The following is a 23,595-nucleotide window of genomic DNA, read 5'->3' on the forward strand; positions in this document are numbered from 1 at the left end:
CCTTGTGGCTCTTCTCCCCAGTGGCAGCAGTATCAGGGTTTAAATCCCTGCACCAATCTTTCTCTGTACCCTCATTTCTGACTCCTCCTACAATCAGTTACACCTGCCAGCAGTCCTGTATTATTCCCAGTTTACTGGGCTGCCATCGTGAGTCTGGGCATGTATGGCCCCATGTTATGGAGCCAATTTTCTCCAAGCTCCCACGCAGGTGCTGTAACTCTGTAACTCGGGGGACCTGCCCCCCAGTTACATCTTGGGGGCGTGACTTCCATCCCCCTGGCTCCAAGCATGGCCACAGCTATTTAACATATCTAAGAGACCAGCCAAAGGCTGTAGATATGTTAAATGACGATGCCATGGATGAGCTGCAAGGCTGTGGCTGTACAAAAGAGTCCTGCATGTTCCTCCCGCTCCATGTGTCCCTTCCCCCAACTCACACCTGTGGGGGAAAGGGTGAGGACAACTTATATGTCTCTCCAATATTTCCTAGACACCCTGAGTTCTGGACCCCATTCCAAATCCCTTTTGGGGGCCCCCCCTCTTGGCTGCACCTTGTATCAAGAGGAAAACAATCCAACTCTAACTTTCCAAGAATGGGCTTGCCTTTATGCAAACCAGTTCACCCAGTTCACTGATTTCTTTTTGCAGCTATAAGCACAGAATAAAGTTTCTGGACTTCAGAGCCCGGTGTGAAATAAACGTTAAACTCCAGGGGTTCCTTTATTTGGGGACAGGTTAGAGGAAGTAACCCTCAAGCAATCGAGGAGTTTGCTATTCAGGGTTGTCCATCAGACCTTCCAGGAACTGACTCTTTTCACTGGGTGGTCTTCGTGGCCTTGGCCCGCTGACATCTAACCTGGTTCACTGCTCTGGGAGGGGGCCAGGGCCCTGACCGGCAGGGGGAACTCAAATTAGGGATCTGAGCACCCAGGTCCAACACCCGGGTCCGTGTCCTGTACGACCCTGTACAAGTCATTTTTCTTCCGAGACCTTCACTTTTCTCATGCATGACGTGGGCGGGTGGGAAGTTGGTCTTTGCCAGCTCCGACATCCAGTACGTTTTGAGTCCTGCTGGGAATACAGAGAGGCTCAGGAGCGAGTAGTTTCTAGGACAGTATCTCTGCTGCTCAGACATAGTGACCTAACTTGGCGCCTTTAAGAACAGATGCAGGTTCTCCCATTTCTTAAACAGCCCCTCGACTGGACTGCTTCCTCCTCCTACGTCTCCTTCCTCTTCCTCCAGTGCAGGCACGGCCTCCACACCTCCCTCTTTCTCTTCCTCCTTTGAAAGCTCCTTGCATCCCTGCGTCCCCTTCTCTTCTTCCCAGGAAATAAAATGTCCGCTGTGCGCCCACCTTTTGGCAAAACCACTGCCCGCCACAGGCGCCCCCTCCCCCATCAGGCGAGAGTCGCGCGGCGGCTCCTCGGGCACCCGCCTTCCCATACCTTACATGGACAAATGCGTGCAGGCAAAGTCAGGAATTCAGGCCCCTGACGTCAGCCTCCAGCTCTCAGGGCACCGCACGGGAGACCGAGGGGAGGGGGTGGGGACGGTGGGGAGGAAGGAGGGGGAAAGGCACCAACCAGCAGCCGATCCAGCCTTGCCGAAGTTTCACTTTTTGTCTGTGGGTTCGCTCCCGGGCCCTGCGGGAGCTTTCCCGGGATAAGTAGCTTTAGCGAGCAGGGGGACAGCCGGGTCCTGCAAGGTAAGGGCTGGTTGCACGGCCCGGGACACGGGGCACGGTGCAGGGCTCGGGCCGGGCCCGTCCGGGGCTGGGGACAATGGGAGGGGGAGTGCCCGGGCACCTCCTCCTACGCTTTTGCCTCCGCCTCCAGCCGCTGTCGCTGCCGCTGCCACCCCGGCTGCCTCCTCCCAGAGGTATTGTTGCAAATCCTCCTTCCTTTCCCCCACCCTCTGCCCTCGGGTGCTTCGGTAACCCCCAGCCTCCCCGGGCGCTAGCGCCTGTGGGGTGGCAGGAGCACGAGCGCAGGGTGTGGAGTGCGAGCCCTGCCCGGGCCGAACGGCCCACTGTGCGGAAGTGCCGGCCGAGGCGCAATCACGGGGTGCACGCCTTGGAAGGGAGACCCCGAGTTTTTCGGGAAGCTCGGGCCGTGGGCTGGGCAGGGTTGGAGCCCTTCCCTGCCTGCCCCCTGCCTGGGCTTTTCTGGGTCCCCCCAGGGGGCGGGGCCACGCCCAGCTGCTTAGAGCTTTCGCGGAATCCCAGTTGTCACTGTGGAAGGGGCCTAGGAACCCAGTCACCCAAGCCCCCCCATTTTACAGGTGGGACAACTGAGGTCCAGAGAGAAGGAAGGCTTCCCTGGAAGTCAGTCTAGCTGCAATTAAAATAAATGGCTCCCGATTTCTAATTTCCTTTCTCCATGTATTTCTCCAGCGCCCACTGAATGCCAGGCCCTGTGCGGGGTCCTTGGTTCAGACAGGCAGGTGAGGCCTAGTTCCTCCCTTCAGGGAGTACTCAGACCACCGAGGAGCCAAGCCTGACCCAAGATAGAAAGTGCTAGGTGCTGAGGAGAAGGCATGGATAACGTTTTAATGCGCTCAGGAAAAGGAGTTTGATTTCCTGGTCTTTGGACAGGGAACAGAGATGGGAGCAGGGTCCGCACTTGATCAGGACGTTCTGAAGGGTAGGAGTTTTCTGAAGCCAGCCAGGGACATTGAGGGAAGCCATCTGTGCGGGGGTGAGGGCATTTGAGGGGATGGGGTGCGATAATAGACCAGAGAATACTAAATAAAATGTGGAGAGTGGAGATGAAACTGTAAATGTTACTGTGTTGGGGGCATGGAGTTGGAGGGAGGGCGTATGTGAGGTGAGATAATCAGTGGAATGTTCCTAGGTACACTGACAGAGCAGTGTCTTTGGAACTTTTTGGTGCTAGTGGGACCAGAAATATCTTTCTGGCTTTCCTGCCCTTCCCAGGGATCCACTCAGCCTTCAACACACAATGCAAAAATGTAGGATCATCTCTGAGTTACTTTCCTAATATCGGACTCATTTTCCCCTCAATTTGCTTTCTTTTTCCACCTCCATCCCCGTTTTGTAAATTGCCTGTCTCCCAATAAAATTTATTCTCACTAAGGTATTAGTGACTTAATGTCTTACCTCTCCCAGATCTTGTGCTTTTTAAGAAAATCTTTAAGTGGAGGGAAGGGAAGCAACTAACTCAGACACCCCCCCCCCCCCTCAAATTCTCACACTCCCTTACTCTTACAGACAGGGAAACAAAAATAAAGGCCCAAAGAAGGTGGGTGCTACAGTGAGTACTGGTGGATGGATGGTAGGGGCCAGAATTCCCAATAGGGTTCACTCTACCCCATGACCAGCTTCTCCAGTGTTTCTGCCAGCACTGAGGACTATTAAAAGGATGAGTGTGTGTCTTGCATTTAATCTTTGCAAAACAGTCCCTCACCTCCAACCCCAGACCTTTTACCTTCTGGAATGTAGACTTTAGATGGGAGATAAATAGTTGGGGCTAGCTGTCTGAATGGTAGGGTGCAGGCCTGGGACCTTTGGGTCAGGCAGTTTGCTGGGGTCATGCTCCCTGTGGTCACGCTCCCTGTAAGCACCTGGGTAGCCTAGAGCTGGCTTCAGGGATGGGTCCAGGCAGGAGAAACTGAGCTGGTAAATATGGCTGGGGCTGATGAGAGACCCCTGAGGTGACATTCTGGTGGAGAGGTCATTGGTTTGGGAGAGGGAGACAGTTTCAGCCAGTGTTTGGTGGGAAAAGAGACTTGATTATGAAGGGTCTTAAAAATGCCAGGCTTGGGAGTTTGTGTATGACTTGAAGTCTTCATCTGAGTATGTTGAGCAGACTGGGACGTGACTGAGAGGGGGGAGGCTGACATTGGGAAGCCTTCTGCTGCTCATTTCAAGTAAGAGAGACAATAATTTGGCATATAAATACTATCATTGGGTGTTCACTAATTTACTTGACATGTGTGACTCCCTATTGTGTGGCATTGGCAAATATGAAGATTTTACAGCATGTTCCTGTATTTTTGAGACAAATAAGTTAATTTCATCAGTTCTAAGATGCACTTTTTCAAATTGAATATCACTGAAATTGGGCTGTCTTATGATCACAGATGTGTCATAGTTGAGCAATTTTTCATTCGAAGTTGATGATGGTACATCTTATAGTCAATGGTTTAGGTTTGATAAAATTTGTTAATCATACCCTGTATGAATGTACAGTGCTTTGCACTTTAGAAAACACTTTCTCATCATATTTTCCATTCGAATCTCAAAAATCCCCTGAGAATTAGGCCTTGCAATACTTTCATCTCCACTGTAACTCTTGCCCAAGGTCACTCTGCTAATTAGAAATGTGCTCAAAATCACAACCCAGAACTTTGACTGTTGGTGTTAATGTGTGACTTTATCCTGGTCCAGAACTTGCATGGGTTAATGGGGAACCAGGAATCGGTCAGGTTGGATTTGGTTTCAGAACTATGGTTTAAGATGCTGGAATGACAATGGGTTTTTGGCCAAGGGCGGAGTAACTCCCAGGGAGTGGGAAGCCCCCTTAACCCAAAACTTTGCTGCATTTAATGGAAAACGGACGGGGGTATTGAAGATGCTAGGTGATACGGTCAATCCAGAGGATGGAACACATGGCTATTTTTACACTGAAAGAAGAGCAATGTAGGAAGCACATAAGTTCTGGAGCCCACCTACTGTGAACCGAAAACTGGCTGGCCTTGAGAGTACAGACGTGAGGACAGGGTCCTTTTCCTTTAGGAGTGCTAGGCTCTGTGTGCGCACGTGCGCGTGCACGCTGTTCTCAGGGTAGGTTTTGGCTGCTCTGCCCTGAGCAGGGTTGATTTCACGGAAGCCAGTGTAGAGGGAGTGGTGTGGGAAGAGACTCTTTGGGCCAAGCAGGAGTTGCCCCGGTGGAAGAAGGACAAGCAAGAGTCAGGCAGTGAGGCAAATGGAGACATAGGGAACATTTGAACGTTTATTCTTGAAGCTGTATTTTGAATGGGTAGCATGAAAGGTGCTGTGGGAATTGAAGAAAGGGGAGGACTTTTATTTTTTGCTAAGTAGATTTAACTTTATCTTGTAGGCTATAGGGGCCATTAAATGGCTCTCTAGAGATTCACAGAACAAGCCTGGGCAGGAGCTCTGAAACCATCTTCGGGAATAGGTATTTGGATAGTAATGCAGGAAGCATAGTAACACACTTAAGTAATTGGTTGAATGAACCTGAGACTTTGACCTTGGCAGGTAATTAGGAGTCTTAGCTGTGTGTGTGCATTGGTGGGTGGGGACTTTTCTTGGAACAGGGCTTGGAAAGTCGTGCGTTGCTGGAAGAAACTAAGGTGAGGAAGTGGAGGTAAAGTTGTGCTGTATGCAGAAAGTTCCTATTTGTCTGGCTGGAAATCCAGGGCTTGAAGCTTGAAGGTGTGTATGAAATAGAATGGGAGTGTGTTGTGGGTGCCGGCTCTAGGTTGCCTGGAGGCTTGATGGAAATGGCCAGTGTGTCCCCAGTGCGGGTCACAAGAAAGAAACAGCTGTATCCTTGAGGCCTTCATCTCTTCTGACTTTCCACAAATAGGGTGAGTGGGTGGCCAGAGGGTTAATGGGATCCCTGCTTGGAAGCTGCTGAGCCAAAGAATAGAGGTTAGAAAATGTTAATATTCCTAGTGTTCTTTCTTAATCATAATAGTAATAATAATATAACTGAAAATTTTTTGAGTGCTTGACACGTGCTCACGTCATTCTCATTCTGATTTATTAAAGTTGGTTTTGTGATTTTTGGTTTAATTTTGTAGGTGAGATGATGAGTCTGGTTAAATAGTTTTACCACTGTGCTAAGTGACAGGGCCCAGTTTCCAACCTTTGCCCGACTGATGGATGGCATTGTCGCCACTCTTTTCTGTGCCCGCAGAATGAAACGTTCAAACCAACACTGATATCAGTGTCCTTCCTTGGCATTTAATTCAGAGTACCTTCATTGGGCCTGGCAGGAGCATGACTGAGGGTGTACGTCGGTGAGCAGTCTCCTCAGCGCCACGCCATTCCCTCTCTCAAGGCACTACCATCCCCTCCACCCTTTGGGTGTTTTCTCTCCCCAAACTTAACTGGACAAGCCGGAGCCTCTCTGGCAAACCATCTGTACTCCCCCCACACCCCATATTACCCCTTTCCAGTCCTCCGTAGTGATGAGGATTTCCCCCCAGTTTTATTGAGATATAATTGATATACGTCACTGTGTAAGTCTAGGGTACAGCAGAATGGTTTGATTTATATTGTGAAATGATTACCACTGTTAGTTTAGTGAACATTAATTGTCTCACATACAGAATAAATTAAAAGCAAAAAAAGATCAAAATTTTCTTTGTAATGAGAATTCAGGAATTACTCTGACTTTCATATGTGTCATAGAAGAGTGTTCACTGCAGGCACTGTGTTGTACATTACATCCCTAGTACTTGGGTGGTGAGGGTTTGGTGGAGGGCCTTGACCTTAGTCATTGCCCTTGCTGTATGGGCAATGGCGAAAATGCAAAAATGCTAGATGACCTCTGGAGTTGAGCCAAATAGCTGTTACTGGATCCTGCCCTCCATTGACATGCAGACTCCTTCCCTAAAGGTGTACAGGCTCAGGACCCAGGAACTTCCTGTGGCCTACCTGCCTCAGGTGGGTCATTTGCATTTTGATGACTCACTGATGCAGGCATTTTCTTAGGAGGCATCTCAGGAATGGCATCCAACAAAGTAAATAAGACCTTGGTCTTCTCACCTTTGAATCCCTATCATCTGTGGCGCCCCTGAAGATGTTCAGTAACTTTTTAGGAAGGGAATGAACTGAAACGGTATAAGCACAAGTCACCACCCTAAATGACAGGGGACCAAGAAAACCCTGGAATTTACTTATAAAAAATTGTGCATTTATTCTTATGTGTGTAAACATCAGTCACCTTTAAAGTACTCAGCATTTGGTGCAATGCACCTGTTGAGACTTTTTTTCATCGCTCAAACCAGTTTTGAACTCATTGATTTTGATGCCTTTTAGAGCATCTGCTGTGTTTTTGTTTCACCTGCTTTATATCAGCAAAACTTCCCTTTGAGGACTTTTTTCATCTGGGGAAACAAAAGAAAAAAGAAAAAAAGTCACTCTGGGAGAGATTGGGTAAATAGAGAGGTGGGATGTGGGGGGTTTTGGTCAGAAACTTCCGGACACTCAGTGTGCTGTGGGCAGGCGCACTGGTAAATTGCCCATCATGAAGTGGGCAAATGAGTCGAAAGAACTTAAAATTCACTGAAGTTGAACGCAGCCTCTCACAACAACACCAGCTGGTACACTGATACAGATGGGTTCCTAGAACCCTCACCTAGCAGGGGAAGTTTGTACTACAAGAGGCCTGCCCTCCAGAAGATAATTCTGGTCTTTTGGGTCCCCCCGCATATGTTTGCTTGTTTTTGTCTTCCCTCCACTTTAAAATAAGCTTCAGGAGGATCGCAAGGCTACTCCTGCGTTTGTTAATGGACATGTTCCCAGTGCCCAGAGGAGCGCCTGGCACGTGGTGGGCACTCTGGATGAGGAAAAGGATGAAGTTCACTGCAACTACAGATGACAGTGTTGGCGGAAGGGACTCTCTTTAGTGGTCCAGAAGCTGGGGCCTGTGGCCACAGGACTCCATGGAGAGTAACTTACGCTGTAGCTGCCAGAGAAGGCATTGGGCAGTCCCACCTTCAGGGTCAAACTAGCCATTCTGAGAGTAATTGCCATTGAAACTGCTCTTTGACTTTTCTGCCACACAGGTTGTTCTGTTGTTTTTGAATGTTCCTCTGTTTTTTCATCCGTGCCTTTGCCTGTGCTGTGTTCTCTGCCTGGAGTTCCTGGCCTGCCCACTGTCCCTGCCTGCTGTAAACCTATGATCCTTTAAGTTCAAAGCCCAAACCTATTTTGTTCCATGAAGCCGTTTCCGGGCTCCTTGTTCCCTACTAGCTCACATGTGTGTGAGATCACATCTAGCTCAACCTCTTCTCTACCTGCCCCCTGCCTTAGGGGATTTGCTTAGAAGAATTGGGGAGGAGATACTAACTTAGAGATCATTATTACTAGGTTTGGACTTTGTGCTTTGCACTTTGAAAACAAAGTGATTAAAATGGTTCAGTTTGAGTTCGAATGTGGTTTGTGGACTTTTTTTTTTTTACTGCCATTTAGGCCTGTGTCTTGTTTGCAAGAACCAAGCTTCTGACTCCATGATATCTCCCAGCTTCCTTGTCTGTGGCAGCCCCCGACTGCCCCCACACTCCCTCTTGTAATTTTCTCAGCACATGTGTACTGAGTGATTGCCATACGCCAGACAGAAATGCTGGATACTGGCTTATGAAAACGAGGGTCTGTTTTCAAGGATTTTGATTTTAGTATAGGAGAGAGATTAAAATAGAACATGGCAAGGCCTTGTTAGAGCAATAAACAAAGGGCCAATGGGAACACTAAGGATGGAGTGACAAGCACCTGGAAGAACAGACAGATACTCCTGGAAAAGTTTGGCTTGGGTTTTGAAGAGAGAGGAGGGCTTCGTATGGTGGATGGGGTGGGAGAGTTTCCAGGCATAGAGACCTTAATATGTGTGTGTAAGCCGAAGGCCTAAGGCTGCTTGCAGAATAGACGGGTGTGCTTGGTGATCACTGTGAAAGGTGGCCCTGAGGATTAGACGGTAAAGGCTGCTAGGAGAGCTCAGGCTGAGGGCAGCCTTTTGGAGAGGGGAGGAGGGCTACGGCGACTTTGCCAGCAAAGGAGGGCCTTGTTGCATCTGTGCTTCAGAGAGCTCTGGTGGCAGAATGACAGTGGGTCAGAACCACAGGCAGGGTCCTGCTTGGGAGTCTGCTGAAATGTTCCAGGGCAGGAGATCACGTACTGGGCCAGCGCAGCAGAGGGAAAAGTGGGTTCCGGGAGCTGTTTGCTGTTAGAATCACATTAGGCAGCTTAGTTCTTATTCTTGTCCTTCTAATTATTTGCTGGCTTATCAGCCTTGGCTGGAAAAACTGTTTTATGTGACCAAAGCTTGTAGGCAGTAGGAGAACCAGCAAGCTAGCAGCCAGTTAGTTAGAAGTGCAGGCTGGGGCCTTGGTGGCCAGAGCGACCTGCTTCCTCATTGTGCTGGAGAGGAAACTGAGCCCCCCTGGAAAGGGGCAGACTTGCTCTGTCACACCCTTGTCAGCTGAACTGGAACTGGGCTGTGGCCAGCTCTCCTTCAAAGGTGTTTTTGATTCAGTTTCTATTGAGCCTGGCCTAACACATTCCTTCTCCACCCGCCCCCACCCCCAGGGGCTTTGCTTAAGAGAGTTTGGGAGGGGATATAACTTAGAGATCATTGTTTCTAGGCTTGAACTTTGTACTTTGCACTCGGAAAACAAAGTGATTAAGATGGTTCAGTTTGAGTTTGTGTGTGGTTTGTGGATTTATTTCTTTTACTGGCATTTATGCCTATGGCTTGTTTGCAGGAACCAAGCTTCTGACTCTCCTATCTCCCAGGTTTCTTGCTTGTGACAGCCCCTCCCCTACCCAGGCACGCCCCTTTTATTTCAACTTATTTTTGCTTGCCTGAAGGTTTTCAGGCTGCCAGTATTTGATCTGCCAATTGCAACCCATCTCATCGAACCCATTAGTATTTCATAGCCTTCATAGCACTTTTTATGTGGCAAATACACTTTACAACCGTTTTTATGATTCAGCTTCCACCTGCAATCCAGGAGATGGGTCAGCAGGGTCAGTCTTGTCTGTCACTGTGTGGGCAAGGATCCAGGGGTGAAGGGCCTTTCCCACACAGTGCTCCGCTTTCAGTGGCAGAGTGAGAATCAGATCCCGTCCCGGACTCTCCTGTCCTGCTCCTTAATTTCTGTAAGTGAGCATGAGAAATTGATGGGAAAGTCTGCAGCAGACCCTAAACATAGGCAAGAAACCACTGTGTGCTAATTAGCAGCATTAGCTCCCTATGTCTGTGACTTTGGAAGACGACTGAGGATAAGTGTGAGGACTCTAGGTCCCTGCGGGTGGGGCTTTGCTATGCCATCGTTTTGACAGTACCATCGCCGGTGGTTTGGGGTATAGGAAAAACAAAGACCTGTTTCTGAGCCACACACTAGCCCTGTGATCTTAAGCAAATTTCAGAATATTCAGGCCTCAGTTACCTTCAAATAAAGATCAGGTCATATATCACAGAGCATTTATGAAAACTAGAGAAATAGGCATGGCAGTGCTTTATAAAAAGGTGATGTGGTGTGTCATGTGCCAATTCCTGGCCTGGCACACAGGGGTGGCACCTTGTCCTTCTGGTGGGTATTGTGGGATTTAGACCCAGACAGAACCAAGTTCAAATCCCAGCTGTGCTCCCTGGATTAGTCACAGGCACGATTTGGTTTATCAACAGAGTAACTTTTGGACATCTTATTAATGGGCCACCGCGGTGGAGAGCAGCGTGCAGAGTGAGAGCAGAGTGAGGAGAGCAGCGTGCAGGAGAGCAGAGTGAGGCGAGTGCCACTGACCTCACAGGCATTCTAATCACCAGTGAATGGATGTGCAGTGTCCCTTCCACCACTGTCACCATCTGACTCCCGTGGATTTTGTTTGTGTTGTGTTTGTCAGTCCTGCAGGGTTTGCTTCTACTGGAGCAATTGCTTGTGTTGTGGCCTCACATCAAAGCAAGCCCCATGTACTTCCAATGGAAAACGGGTGCTGAGGGGTGGTATCAGGCCTTCTTGAAAAACTCATGTGGATACCTAAGCAAGGATCAGGAAGGGCGGGGCTATTTTGGTGACCTTCGATGAATGTGTTTTGGCCTTCTTCCTCCTCCCTAGGGGCACCTTTTCTTCCATTGCTATTGTCGACACTCCTTAGTCACTCAAGGCCATTGACCAGCAGTTCAGCTGCCAAGTGATAGAGGGCTTAGGAGACAGAGAACCTTCCCCATTAGGAGAAGAGGCGGTGGACAAATGTCATGTGATTTCCGTGGCATTTTAAGGAGACCACGTTGTAGATGTTAGGAGATTCCTGTCCTCAATATTAACCTCTGTTTCCTTGTCTGTAAAAATTGCTCTAGCAAAAGTACTCGTGTAAGAAAGAGGTAGAGGGACTGTTCTTTCTGGTTTTTCCAGGACAGCCTGGTCTGTGCCTGTGTCCTGGTGTAGTGTTAATAGCGTCCCCTTTTACTCTTAGAGATGTTCTGCTTTGGAGGATAAATGATGTGGTCACCCTGCTTGTAGGTGAGTACTGAGTGCGGTAGTGTAAGTAATGTACATAAGGCCAAGCCTGAGGGAAGGACTCAACACCCATAGCCTGTGTGAGAGGAGATGTTAGGTGCTCAAGAAATGTTTGTTCAGTGAACTGCATTCATAAAGGTAAACTCTGAGCATGTTTGAAGGGGATTGTAGATTGTAGGCACTTAGAGTTTATTAGATTTGATTAAAGCATGTTAATGCCTGTTTCAAATATAAGAAAGTGCTGTGAGAGTGGTATAAATGAAGAACTCATAGAAGGACTTGCTCACTCCACGTGCAGAAGCTTGTTGGAAGTGCTGGGCCTTAGGTTAGGCATTGAAGGACAGGAAAGGTTAGTCTGGGATGCACTGGGGCAGCTAAAATTGCTCTGGCTACGAAGAGTTAAGAAATAAGATGGCATCTCTGTCCATGTGTGCACTTTAACAAGGTTTTTGAATTTATTATGTTACATCCAGTGGCCCATCTTGCTGAAGATCTCTAACTGTAACTGAACTGTGATAGTCCAGTGTGGTACTGAATTCTGTGCCAAGAGGTCACAGAATAATCTGTATTTACTCAATTTAATGAATTTCTACCGAATATGGTTCTTGTTTAATTCCCAGGAAGAAAAAAAAAACATTTACATGGCACCCAGAGCCTCTGTCTTGTTTGGTATGGAGAGGAATCATTTTTAGGAACTGCAGAGGGGAGTCGCCACCCCGGGGGTTGGGTGTACCCCGACTTGTGGGGAAGGCAAACTCTGCCGTGATCCAGAGGGTGAGCAGCACCTTTTCTCAGAACAAGGTGAAAGTTAGGTCAGCTTTCCAGTAGTCTGGTTGTTTCCAACCTCAAAATCTTTCTTCTTGGCCACAGCCTAGCAGCTTTACTTGAGAACAGGGTTCTAGTAACAGCAGCTGTACAGAACCCTAAAGATACATTTGTCCATATATTTGTATAACAAAAATATGTTGATTTGTACAACACTGTGTGCCATGGGTACCTGTGAATGACTGAACTGTAAATCTTGTCTGGGTGTAGGAGATATGATCCCTACCTCAGGGAGGTCATTTAAGTCAACACAATATGTAAAACTATGAGCAAAAGTATCTGGTGGTTTTAATCGAATAGTAACTAACTCTAGGGACCCTGGAGAAACTTACACTGTTATTTGATTGGGCCTTGAAGGATGAATGGGAATTTGTTTGGTGAGCCAGAGGAGAAGGTAAGGGAAATACCATGGACAGAGACACAGAGACGAGAAAGTGCACAATGCTTTGGAGAGTTGGAGTCAATGGAGATGGCTGCCTGGCAAAGAGGCCTTGGAGATGAGGGTGGGACTAAGAATGCCAAAGGTCTTGATAGCTCCACTGAGAAGGTGAGACTACACTATGAAAAAAGCATCAAGTAGGGAAGTGGGCTGATTGGATCTGTGCTTTAGGAAAATAACTGGTTCTAATATGCTGGATGGATTGGAGGGGAGGGTACTGGAGACGGTGAGATGTGCTGTATGTAGCTCAGGCAAGAGATAAAGCAAAGCCGAATTAGAGTTGAGGAAATGGATGTGAGGGACATTTCAGAGGTAGAATAGAGGTCACCCATTCTCATTTAGGTTCAGAGTAACCCCAGACTGACCGGGTGACACACACAGAGTCCACAGCCCTGGTGCCAGCAGAACCCCAAGGTGATCACACCCTTGTTAGAAGAGTGTCTTTAGATCCCAGTGCCTTCAGAAGGATGACCGAGCTCATGGCGGCGAGTTAGCCATCTGTCTAGGAGACTCTCTCTCTCCATCCAGTTTTCTCTTCCAAGAATTCCATGGAACCTCTTGATTCTGAATGGAATTAGCTCTTTTCAGAGTTATAAAATCTCTAATCACTGGAGATCTGTGAGCTGTGTGTGGCTGAAATGCTACAGTGAAAACTCGGACATCAGGTGAAGACTTGATCTAGGATGCTTTTGAGGTCTGTCGATCCTGATATTTTCCCCTCCCTTTCTTTCCTCTCTTTCTTCTTCCCTTCCTTCCTTCTTTGGAAAAGATTCTTATTCCAGTCCTACCTGGAGGCCCTATACCCATTTGGCTCCTCGGGATCATTTCATCAGAATGGGACAGACAGGCAGCGAATATTAACAACGGATGAGTAGGCACTGAGAACGGTGGGCTCCTGTTCATGTGGAATAGCGAGGAACCACTGTTCTGGTGTCGGTGGGTTAACATCCACTTACCGGGGAGAGCCTGTGGCCTAGGCCGGGCTGCATGGATCTTAACCACAGTGGAATCCAGCAATGTGGTCAAGCCACTTTCTGCCAGCTGCCTTTTTGTAGTGGTTTAAAATGAATCATGTGTTTTCCTACAGACTACAGGTAAGTCCCCACGATAGTCCTGTGAGTACTTATTATTACTGCCCAAGTTTGACTGGTCAGGAAAGTGAGACTGAGAAAGGTTAAGTGACTTGCCCAGGGCTTACGCTAATGAGATGCTGACCCAGGGTTTCAACTTCAGTTTTCTATCAGCACGACTGTAGATTCCTCCTCTTGCCAGCCTGGAATATGCCCAAGAGAGGCCGTAGGACCCACATTTAATATTAGGGTCCACACCGAACAAAGGCGGACAGCCACGTCTTTTGTATTTCACTGTAAAGTATGACAAGTCATTGTCCTTAAATAGATGTTTACCGTCTGGCTAAATAAGTTGTGGGTTCTTTCAAAGGAGAACATAAGGGACGAAAATACTACATATTCCCATTACTGTTTGTCCCAGGTGCCTTCCATCCCGCAGAAAGACCGCACTGGTCTGCAGTCATTCACCAGCGCGTCTGTCTCTTGTCCTCTGTATCTTCACTAGGACTTAAGTTCATGACTTGCAGTTGTCTGTGCTAAATTAATATGTAAGGAATGATAGTCCATTATTGTTTCAAAGTGTGTTCTTTTGATTACTGAAAAAACGTCTCGGGAAGGGGCTGAGGTGTGTTTGTCCTGTGTGAGCTGTCGAATGGCAGTACTTAGCCATGGTCTGGGGGGCAGGAGTGGACTGTGAAAGGACCGGAAAGGTTTAGTGCTTCGAGTTGCCTAAACTTTATTTATGTATTAATTTGTTTGTTCAGTCAGTGTTTATGAAGCACTTACTATGTGTCCCAGGCACTATTCCAGGGGCTATACATACCACAAAATAAATAAAAGAGTAAAGTCAGTGATCTGTAGTTCAACCTCCTCATTTAACATGGTGGTAGCTGAGACCCGGAGACGTTAGGTGAATTACCTCAGGTCATACGGGTTGTTCTGTAGCACAGCCAACCATTTGTTTGAACAGAAGCTGTGACTGAAAATGTTTAGTATCAGTAGCTTTTTAGATCATGGAAAGATCCTGAAAAGTTCCGGATAGTGATGTTCAAACAACATCTCCACCCTGTATCTATGCTGAGAAAGCAGAGCCCTGATTTTTGGTTTAGAAAACGTGATTACCTGGTTCTTCAGCCTCATATAAAACTCCTTCCTAGACCTGTCTACCTCTTACATTTATTCATTCTTTTTCTTTTAAAGATTTTATTTATTTATCTTTAGAGGGGAAGGGAAGGAAAGGAGAGAAGGAGAGGAATATCAATGTATGGTTGCCTCTCGTGAGTCCCCTGCTGGGAACTGGCCTGCAACCCAGGCATGTGCCCTGACTGGGATTCGAACCGCGATTGTGTGGTTCACAGGCCCGCGCTCAATCCACTGAGCTACACCAGCCAGGGCCATTTATTCATTCTTAAATAATTCCACTTATTTTTAAAACAGAGCTAGAAAACAAAATAATTCTGATCCAAACAGTTTGGACAAACTGGGAACTTTCTTGGACACATTTTTGGTAAATGGGAAGAACAGATGACACATTTCTCTATCAAATAAAATAGTCAATTTAGATTTAATAAGGCAGTTATCTTCAGGTAATAAAAATTCAACTAACTTGCCATAACTGTCTTGTTTAAAGTCAATTATGAGCCTCATATTCCTCACTTGCTGGGTAGAATTTAATAGAACTTCAGTTAAGCATTTATTGCTTATCTAATTCAAAATTAAGTTAATCACCACAGTTGGTAACAACCACTGAGTATTTAATTAACATTCAGCAAACTATCTTATTAAATCTAAATCAGATACAGACATGTTTTGTTTGTTACCATCAGTCTGCAAGCACCGTTTCCACATGTCCCACCCAAAGGGCCTTTGGTTTTACCTTTCTCTTCTGATTTGTCATCTTCGTTTTCTTCTGGTTGACGCCCAACTTGGGTGAAGGAGTTGAGGAGGCAGGAGTTCATAGTGTTATGGGAACTTCTGGCTTTGGGCACAGCTGAGAAACTTCTGTTCCATTCCATTCCATGCCATTCTTCAAGAATTATTGAACCCATTTGTTGTGGAAGACATTCTTTTAAACACTTAGGGACATGTAGAGGAGGTCATACTGACATGTTTAGCTTTTCTTTCTCATCTGAAGGTATGAGAGGATTGGATTTAGTTCATTCATTTAACATATATTCATTGGCCTGAAGTTTGTAAACTCCTTTGCTGGGAGTCCTTGCTCCTATGGAAGACGTTTGGTCTGAGAAGGGCAATAATAGAACTATTGGATAAGGTGCTGCTGCAGGAACATTGAAGTTCCTTAAATGTTGTGATTCTTAAGACAGTGTTTTCCAAAGTGTTAAGGGTGTTCTTTGACAAAAAGTTCCTATAGCCAAGTAAGTCTGGAAAAGTGCAAGTTACACAAAATTAGATGGATATGTTTATCATTGGACTTCTCTGAGCCTTTGGTAGACTAATGCACATTATGGCCTTCTAAGAAGTTTATTTCCCAAGTTATTTGATCACAGACTTCTATTCCCCCTAGGACATTGATTGGGGCTTAGTGTTCCAGTGTACTTTGGGAAAAGTTTCTGGGAACCATGGATCCTGGCTACCAGCATCTTAACCTAGTAGGGGTACGCAGGCATGTACCTCACCAACCATTGCAGGGTTGAAGGTTCTAATTTGTATGAAAGGTGAGCAAGTCAAATGATTGATTGCAGACACAGGGACTTCAGGCTGGGGTTGAGGCTGTCAAATCAGAGCAGGCTTTCCTTATGAGAGCTGGGTTTGAGAGAGAGAGAGAGAGAGAGCATGTGTATATGAAGACAGAGGCCTGGAGGATTGCCACAGAGTCACTGGGGACAGAACCACTGTGGAATTCTGACATGACTGATTTGGTTGAGACCCCCTAACACATGGATACAACTTAGACCGATTTTCCTCATAGCCTCAATCTGGGGCGGAAGAGGCAAGCAGACTTCTTGGTGCAGAACTCTGCTTTTGGCCTTGTTCCAACTGAGTGACTGCCCATCTGCAGAAGCCGTCACTTCTGTAGGGCACTTTGACACTGTGTCAGGGGCAGAGCCTCTGCCTTGTGAACCAGTCTCTGTTAAAATTGGGTCTTGGTTTCTTGGTGAAGAGCTTGATTCTAGCGGGTCTAGTTTTCGTTTACTCCATGGAGTCATGGGGACCATTTTTCACCACCTTTCCTTCCTCCCTAACTGCCCATATTCTGATAAATCCTTCTCATTCATCTGTATCATGCTTTTCATCTAAGGCATGCTACCCTTTTATATTCTTCCTGAGGAGTCATTTACTTTATTTAAAAGTCATCTGCTAATGACTCCTCCCCAGTAGTCATTAGCAGATGGAACATACTAGGTGGAATGGAGGATAATTTACATGTCTGGTCCACCATATCATAGGAGATTTGATCTCAGGCTGTGTTCTTTCAGTATTCACCTTGTTATCCATACCTGTGCAGAAAAGAGCACAGGCAAGGAATGGGGAGATCTGGGTTCTGGTTTGGATGCAAGTCTTCCCCCATCTGAGCCTGAGTCTATGAAATGTTAGGTGTAGGCTAGGTGTCCTCTTAGAGACCTTCCAACTGAAAATGTTGAGCATTAACATTTGCTAAGTCAGCCTAAGTTGACCTTAATCTGGACTGTTTGATCAGACACGTATCTGTGAGTCTGACAACACGAGGAAGCGTGCAATAAGCAAGCTCCCTGTCCATGCATCGTAGGCATTCAGTGAAAACTGGTTCTACCTCCAACCTCCTTTTGGGCTCGTTTTCTTTACATCATTTGTTATTTTTTAGTCACTTTACCATCTGCTCTGCTACTCAAGCTTATCTCTTTGCCTACACTCTTTCCATTCCCCAGCTGGATATGGAGAGCTCCCTTACTTCCCATCTCTTGAGGATTCCTTGTGTTTTTGTTTCTTCTGGCTCTGACTATGCAGGGTGTGTCTGCTCTAGAACCTCCTAAAGACAAAATGACCGTGGTGGTGGGGAAGACTGGGGGGTGGCAGTCCTGTTTGCTGCACATCTTTCCAGTGGACAGTCTGTTCCTCAGAACCATTTCTTTATTGAATAAACATTGTTCAATGGGCGAGAACAAGTCTTGCCCTCCCAGGACCCCACGCTGAAGGTGAGAAGCTCTCAGACTTCTCTTTGACACTGGTGGGAAGCTCAGTCAGTGAGGAACATTATACATTGGAGACAAGGATTTTTGCTTTCCAGAACTGAGCAAAGAACTGCTAAGTTCTCCGTATGGATTCTTGAGCATCTAGGAAATTAGTCACCTGGAAAGCTGAAGCCAGTTTTGAAGACCCTTTGGCAGCCTGCGTGTTTTCTTTTCGCCACGTACCTGGACAGACGATGCAGGGGTGAAGGTGTCAGCAGGTGTCCCGGCAAGTGGCAGAGTGGCGTATCGTGGGCTGGCGGTACAAATCACTAAGGATGGTGTGGCAGAGAACACAGGACACAGCACAGCCCGGAGATCCTGTTTACATGCGGAGAGGCCATCGGTAGTGGCGGTGAAGGTTGGTTCCACTCCAGCGAAGATCTTCAAAAGTTAGGAATTTACCTTGAAAGTTCTTTCACTTCTTTTTAAACATCATACTCGCCTTTCAACTTTTGTGATTAATCCTTTGGATTTTCTCAGTTACATGTATACCTACTTGAAAAATCTGGAAATGTTCTGAAAGCCTAGATGTAACATGTAGTTTGTAAGAACCTGGGTTCTGGAGCTAGATCGCATCCTGGTTCTACCGCTTAACCTCAACTTGTCACTCAGTCTCTTTGGGGTCCTGTTGCCTCATCTGTAAAATGGGAATAACAAAATTACCTATCTCCTTGTGAGGATTAAATTAGTTGATACATACCAAGCCCTCAGAACCAAGCCTGATGCATGGTAAGCTCCATTCAGTGTTAGCTACTGTTATCATGCGCTATCCTTATGAAGTCAGAAAATTGTGATTTGAAAAAGATACTAGAGATGAGTATGTTCTTTTTGTCATCTTTTGGAAGAAACTTTGAACTTTGGAATAATTTTAGGTTTACAGGAGGGTTGTGAAGTCTGTGTGGAGAATTTTCATATACCTCTCACACAGTTTCCCTCATTTTTGACATCTTATGTTACCATGGTGCATTTGTGAAAACTAAGAAACTGACATTGGTACATTACTGTCAACTAAACTCTAGGCTCTATTTGGGTTTAATCAGTTTTTCCATTAACGTGCTCTTTCTTTTCCAGGATCTAGTCCAGGGTTCCACATTGGTCCCTCTGACTGATTGATTTCTAGTCAGGGTAAAACTTGGCAGCCGCTCCCCACTCCCCCCTGGATCCCTGCCCTGAAGTTGGTTTGTTTCCTCCCCATGTGTCTCTCTAGTGTCCTGTGTTTTACTAGCACTACCACCATGGCAGTTCCATAGTCTGTCTCCCCTGCAGGAACAGGAACTCCATGAACTCAGGGACCATGCATGCTCGTTCCCATGGTGTCCTCATCCCCAGCACAGAACCTGGTATGGAGTAGGTATTCTATAAATGTTTGTTGAATGAGAATCATATTTAGTTGTCATATCTCCGTGACTGCAAAACTTTCATGAAAAAAAAAAAACAGCTGGGAAGGATTCTTTATAGAGAAGCCTGTTACAATCAATCTATCATGGTGAATGAATAAAGGATGTGGCTGTGGATGGAGTGGGACAGGATGGGACCCACTTTTCTGCTTTTTCTGTTTTTGGAAGGGGCTCTGGCAAAGTAGGGCTTAAGGATCACCACACTCCAGCTTCTTTGTACTCCAGGGAGGAGACTGAGGCCCCCAAGTGGGGAGTGACAGTTTGGGGTGAGGCTGGAAGGCCAGAGAAGGTAAAAAAAAGGATGGTGGAAGTTCCCTGCTCGTGTCCCTGTTGTTGAGTGGATGCCTGCGTGACAGTCGGGGACTCTGAGGAGCTGCTGGGTTTGGATTCAGGCTCTTCTGCTCTACTCCTTATCAGTTTTCCTTATCTGTAAAGTGGGTTCAGTGGTCAGCACCACCTCACAGTGCTTGATGTTCACAAAGCACCAAGGTTCACTTTGTAAAAGTTAAGTGAGCCAAGGCACTTACTTTTAGCATGGCGTGAGTGCTCAGTAAGTGTTTCCCAAAAGAAGCCTTGAGTATTAGGAAACTTCATTTCTGGAGCACTGGGACAAATTGATGCACAGCCGAGCGCAGTCATTTTTAAGGAAACCCGTGACACCCAGGAAGGGAGCCGGTGTCCGATAAGCAGGATACATTGCCCGTTCTCACTCTCGGAGGCTTTATCACATAATAGCACATTACACTGCAGTCTGACTTTCACACAGATTGGATCCCTAAACTTCTTGCTGGAATTAAAAATACACACTCGTGGGCAGTATGTGTCTTATAAATTACAGAAAACAGTAGTGTGGAGCCGTGGCATAGTAAGTACAGTTAAGCCGGTGGCAGGCACTGATACCAGGAGGGAGACAGGGATGAGGCAGCTGGGGAGGCACAGGAGCTGGGGAGCCGGATGGGGCGAACAGGTGCCCTGCATGGTGCTCAGTGCCAGCAGGGACGATGGAGCCCCTCCCTCTGCATTTGGGAGGAAGGAGCTGAGGGCAGTGAAGGCAGTGGCAGGACCCCAGAGAAATAAATCCTCTGTGTATCCTTATTTTTTTCTTTTAAAAACTGTATTTTTTAAGACCAATTTTCAGTTCACAAGCAAAATTGAGAGACCGGTATAGAAATTTCTCATATCCTTCTTGCCCCTACACAGTCATGGTCTTCTCCATTAGCAGCATCCCTCACCAAAGTGGGGCATTTGTCACAATTATTATCACCTGAAGTCCACAGTTGACATCAGGGCTCACTTTCAGTGCGGTACAGTGTATGGGTTTGGACGAATGTGCAATGGCATGTTGTTGATCATCACGTCACACAGAGTGTTTCCACTGCCCTCAAAATCTGCCCTCTGTCATCCAGCTGTTCACCCTTCCCTCCTCCACCCCAACCCCTGGTGGCCACAGATCTGTTCAGTGTCTCCGCTTTTGTCCTTTTTATCCCTCCATTCAGGGGGCCAGTGGACTTTTGGAACCTCGTTTTCATTGTCTTCTCTCCTTCTTGCCTTTGTCACGTTTCCTTACTCTGGGTTGCTGTTCCCTGCCGCCATCACCTGTTTGAATCCGAATTGATTTTCAGGGGCCTGCACCTCCTCCATGAAGCTGACCTGGATTTCCATACTTTGCCCCTAAACAGGAAGTAGTTCTGCTTGTGATGCCCCATGGCCCTTTATGTGTACCACTTGCATGGCATTGAGCACTTCCCACACCTTCTGTTATAGTTATCTATATGCCTATCTCATTCTGGGCTTTGCACTTCTTTAAGACACCCCTTCCCACCTGGAATCTGGCCAGTGCAGCAGGAGCACTTGTTGAATGGGTGGACAGTTGCGTGGATGAGTGGGTGGGCGGGTGGACAGGTTTGACATCGTGCACACTACACTCGAACTTAGTTCTTCCAGAATAGCATTTTAGCTTGTTCATCTCTACTCACCCTAGTATCAGCACTGAGAAGGTGCCCTCTCATTCATTCATTCATTCATTCACTTACTTGTTCATTCGTATTCTGCAATAGACTTTCAGAAAGTATTTCAGGGCTGCAGCAATGGACAGTCTGTTTGTTGATAGTCTGCACAGAGACAGTAGTATTCTTTGGGATGTGTTTTCATACTAGTAAGGTTTATCTGGATATTTTTTCTTTTGATATATAAGGACTAAGGACAAAATGAGTTGTTTCACCTACACATGTCCCTGGAGGACAAAGCAAAGGCTCTCTCGTTCTTTCAGCTGGTTTGTAGCAAAGAGATTGCTGGGCTTAGAAAGGCACCGTCTCAGACTATATGGCAGTTCCTTATTGACTTGCCTCCAGGATAAGCCCCCTTTTCATTTTTTTTTTTAAAAAGATGGTGCCAGGATAACAGTGCTCCTCATGTGGCTTCCTTGCTAATGTCTTTACTTTTATTTTTTAACATAGTGACAGAATGCATTCTGCCGAGGTGGTCAATGGATAAAAAAGTTCAGTAGAGTAATTGTCTGTTTCTTGGGGACTTCTGTGTTAATAATCACAGGAGGAAGTTCGGACGTGGCCCCGTGAGAGAGCCAGCTGACTCAGCCCCTGCTAGATCAAAGTCAATGTGGCAGAATTGGGAGGAGCTAGATGCTCCTACATTGAAGAAACTGGAGGTTCTCTGAGGGACAGAGCTGGGAGGATCATAGGGATCATCGGCTCTAGGAGTTCTCAAACTAGAAGGAGTGTCAGAGTCATCCTGGAGGGTTTTCTGGGCTCTAGCCCAGCGATTCTGATGCAGTAGATCATGAACTTGAATTTCTGACAAGCTCATGGGTGGTGCCAATGCTGATGAGAACTACTGACCTAGTCCAACTGCTGGTTTGCTTGCTTTTTACAGATGGGGAAAGATCAGAGGTAGGTGGAAAGGGCTTGCCCGGAATCACGCAGCTGTCAGGAGCAAAGCTGGAGGTGAAGCTAGAGAAGTTCTGACTTGCAGGCTGTCCCTCACTGTCACTGGAAACTGCCTAGGAACAATATTACTTTCAGTTCTACTGCAGAGTGATAGCTAGCATCCATTGGGTTTTGAAAAAAAACCTTATTTTCTAGCACCTTCCATTTGGTTGTCTTCAGCTACATTTTCTCATTTAGCTGACCCCTAGTTTTGACCTTTGACCACCCTCGTGCACGAGGAATTGCATTTGAACTAGAGGAGATGTAGCACTGTGCTTGTCTGAAAGCCTGGGTTCCAGCTAGTCAGACCTTGCATCGGTTACTTTCATTTTTCTCACCTGAAAATGAGGACAGTGACACCTCCTAAGGCTGCGTGTAAAGTGCTGAGCATGTACCTGGCCCTCAGTGCACACTTTGTGATTGTTGGCTCTTGTTGCAATCATTATTTGTAAAGAAAATAAATCAGATGTGGTCCCCAACTTAGCATGCGTAGGTGGCTTCCTGAGTGCTGCAATGGAGAGAAACTGGGAATTAGTGGAACAGACACATGCCTTGGAATTAGGAGAGCTGGGTTCAAGTCCCACCTCTGGCACTTACTAGCTATGTGACTTGGGCAAGTCACCTGACCTCTCTGAGCTGTAATCTGAAGCAGGTCAATTAAGTCTAGTCATAGAAAACCATAATGAATAAAGGGAAGGATGGAAATTGGGAAAAGGCGCCAACCTGTTTACCAGGTACAAGTTTGGGGTTGATGGGGCATGGATCTGAGGAGAAGACCAGCAGAAGGAGCTGGGTGGCCCAAGGCTTGATGTTGGAATGGGCAGCAGGTCTGGGGGTGATCCAGTGATGGTTAGATAGATAGGTCAGCTAGCCCAGAGAGGGGCTTGCTTACAGTGCAGGAGAGAAGTCCTCACTCCCATGTCAGGGTCCCTGCCAGTGTTCAGCCTCCAAGACTGGGAGGGAGGACCAGTTGTAGTGATGTGGGTGCGGCTAGGGAGTCTGGCCAGGGTGATGGCATCGGCTTTGGACTGGAGCTTTGAGCCACATTCATGGTCTGCACCCTGGATCAGCACAGGAGGCTAAAAGATAGTGATGTGATGAAAACCCAGGATTTTCCTGGGCACCTTGCTTACTGGGTTTATTCAGCAGCAAAGAAATTAGATTAGAAAAGACTGGATATGGTTGCTGTATCTTTCTTGATTGGTTCAGGAGCTAGAGAGGCCTGGCTAGAAGTTGGGGTGGTCCTGGAAAAGATGGAGATAAGCTCTTGTATAAGCCTCAGTTTCCTCATTGGTAAAATGGGAATGCTCATGTTATCTATTAAGGATTCAAATGCCAGTGTACCTTGCTGGTTGCTGGAAGGCACTTCATGGTTACCAAATACCAGAGAAGGGCATGGAGTTCATATTATGGGAAAGCACCAAAGAGCTGGAGAACAGGAGATAGATGGAGCTGCCTGCAGGAGCCAGGAAAGTCATCTGGGGAGAACTGTGATGGCTTCTGCCCGAGGTGGGTCAGGGATG

At 46.8% G+C, this 23,595-nt stretch overlaps 1 protein-coding gene and 1 long non-coding RNA gene across 3 annotated transcripts in view; one reads left to right on the forward strand and one right to left on the reverse strand.

Moving 5' to 3' along the window:
• Nucleotides 1-654: 654 nt before the first annotated feature.
• LOC118981409 (uncharacterized) lies at nt 655-1,672 on the reverse strand. The gene is made up of 2 exons (XR_005065344.1): nt 1,585-1,672; nt 655-1,068 (listed from the first exon to the last, which is right to left on the reverse strand). It is a non-coding gene; the product is annotated as an uncharacterized LOC118981409 (long non-coding RNA).
• Nucleotides 1,633-23,595, forward strand: part of LPP (LIM domain containing preferred translocation partner in lipoma) — a 631,519-nt gene continuing 609,556 nt past the window's right edge. Inside the window, exon 1 of one of the 2 annotated variants that reach the window (XM_037037971.1) lies at nt 1,633-1,706. The gene's annotated coding sequence lies outside the window, so the exon portion shown is untranslated. Of the gene's footprint in view, nt 1,707-1,801; nt 1,880-23,595 lie in introns of those variants that run through there. The other variant, XM_037037916.1, reaches the window with a different exon arrangement.

The sequence above is a fragment of the Sturnira hondurensis genome, unplaced genomic scaffold, assembly GCF_014824575.4.
Source record: "Sturnira hondurensis isolate 20B ecotype Veracruz unplaced genomic scaffold, ASM1482457v3 Scaffold0000396, whole genome shotgun sequence".
Classification (NCBI taxonomy): domain Eukaryota; kingdom Metazoa; phylum Chordata; class Mammalia; order Chiroptera; family Phyllostomidae; genus Sturnira; species Sturnira hondurensis.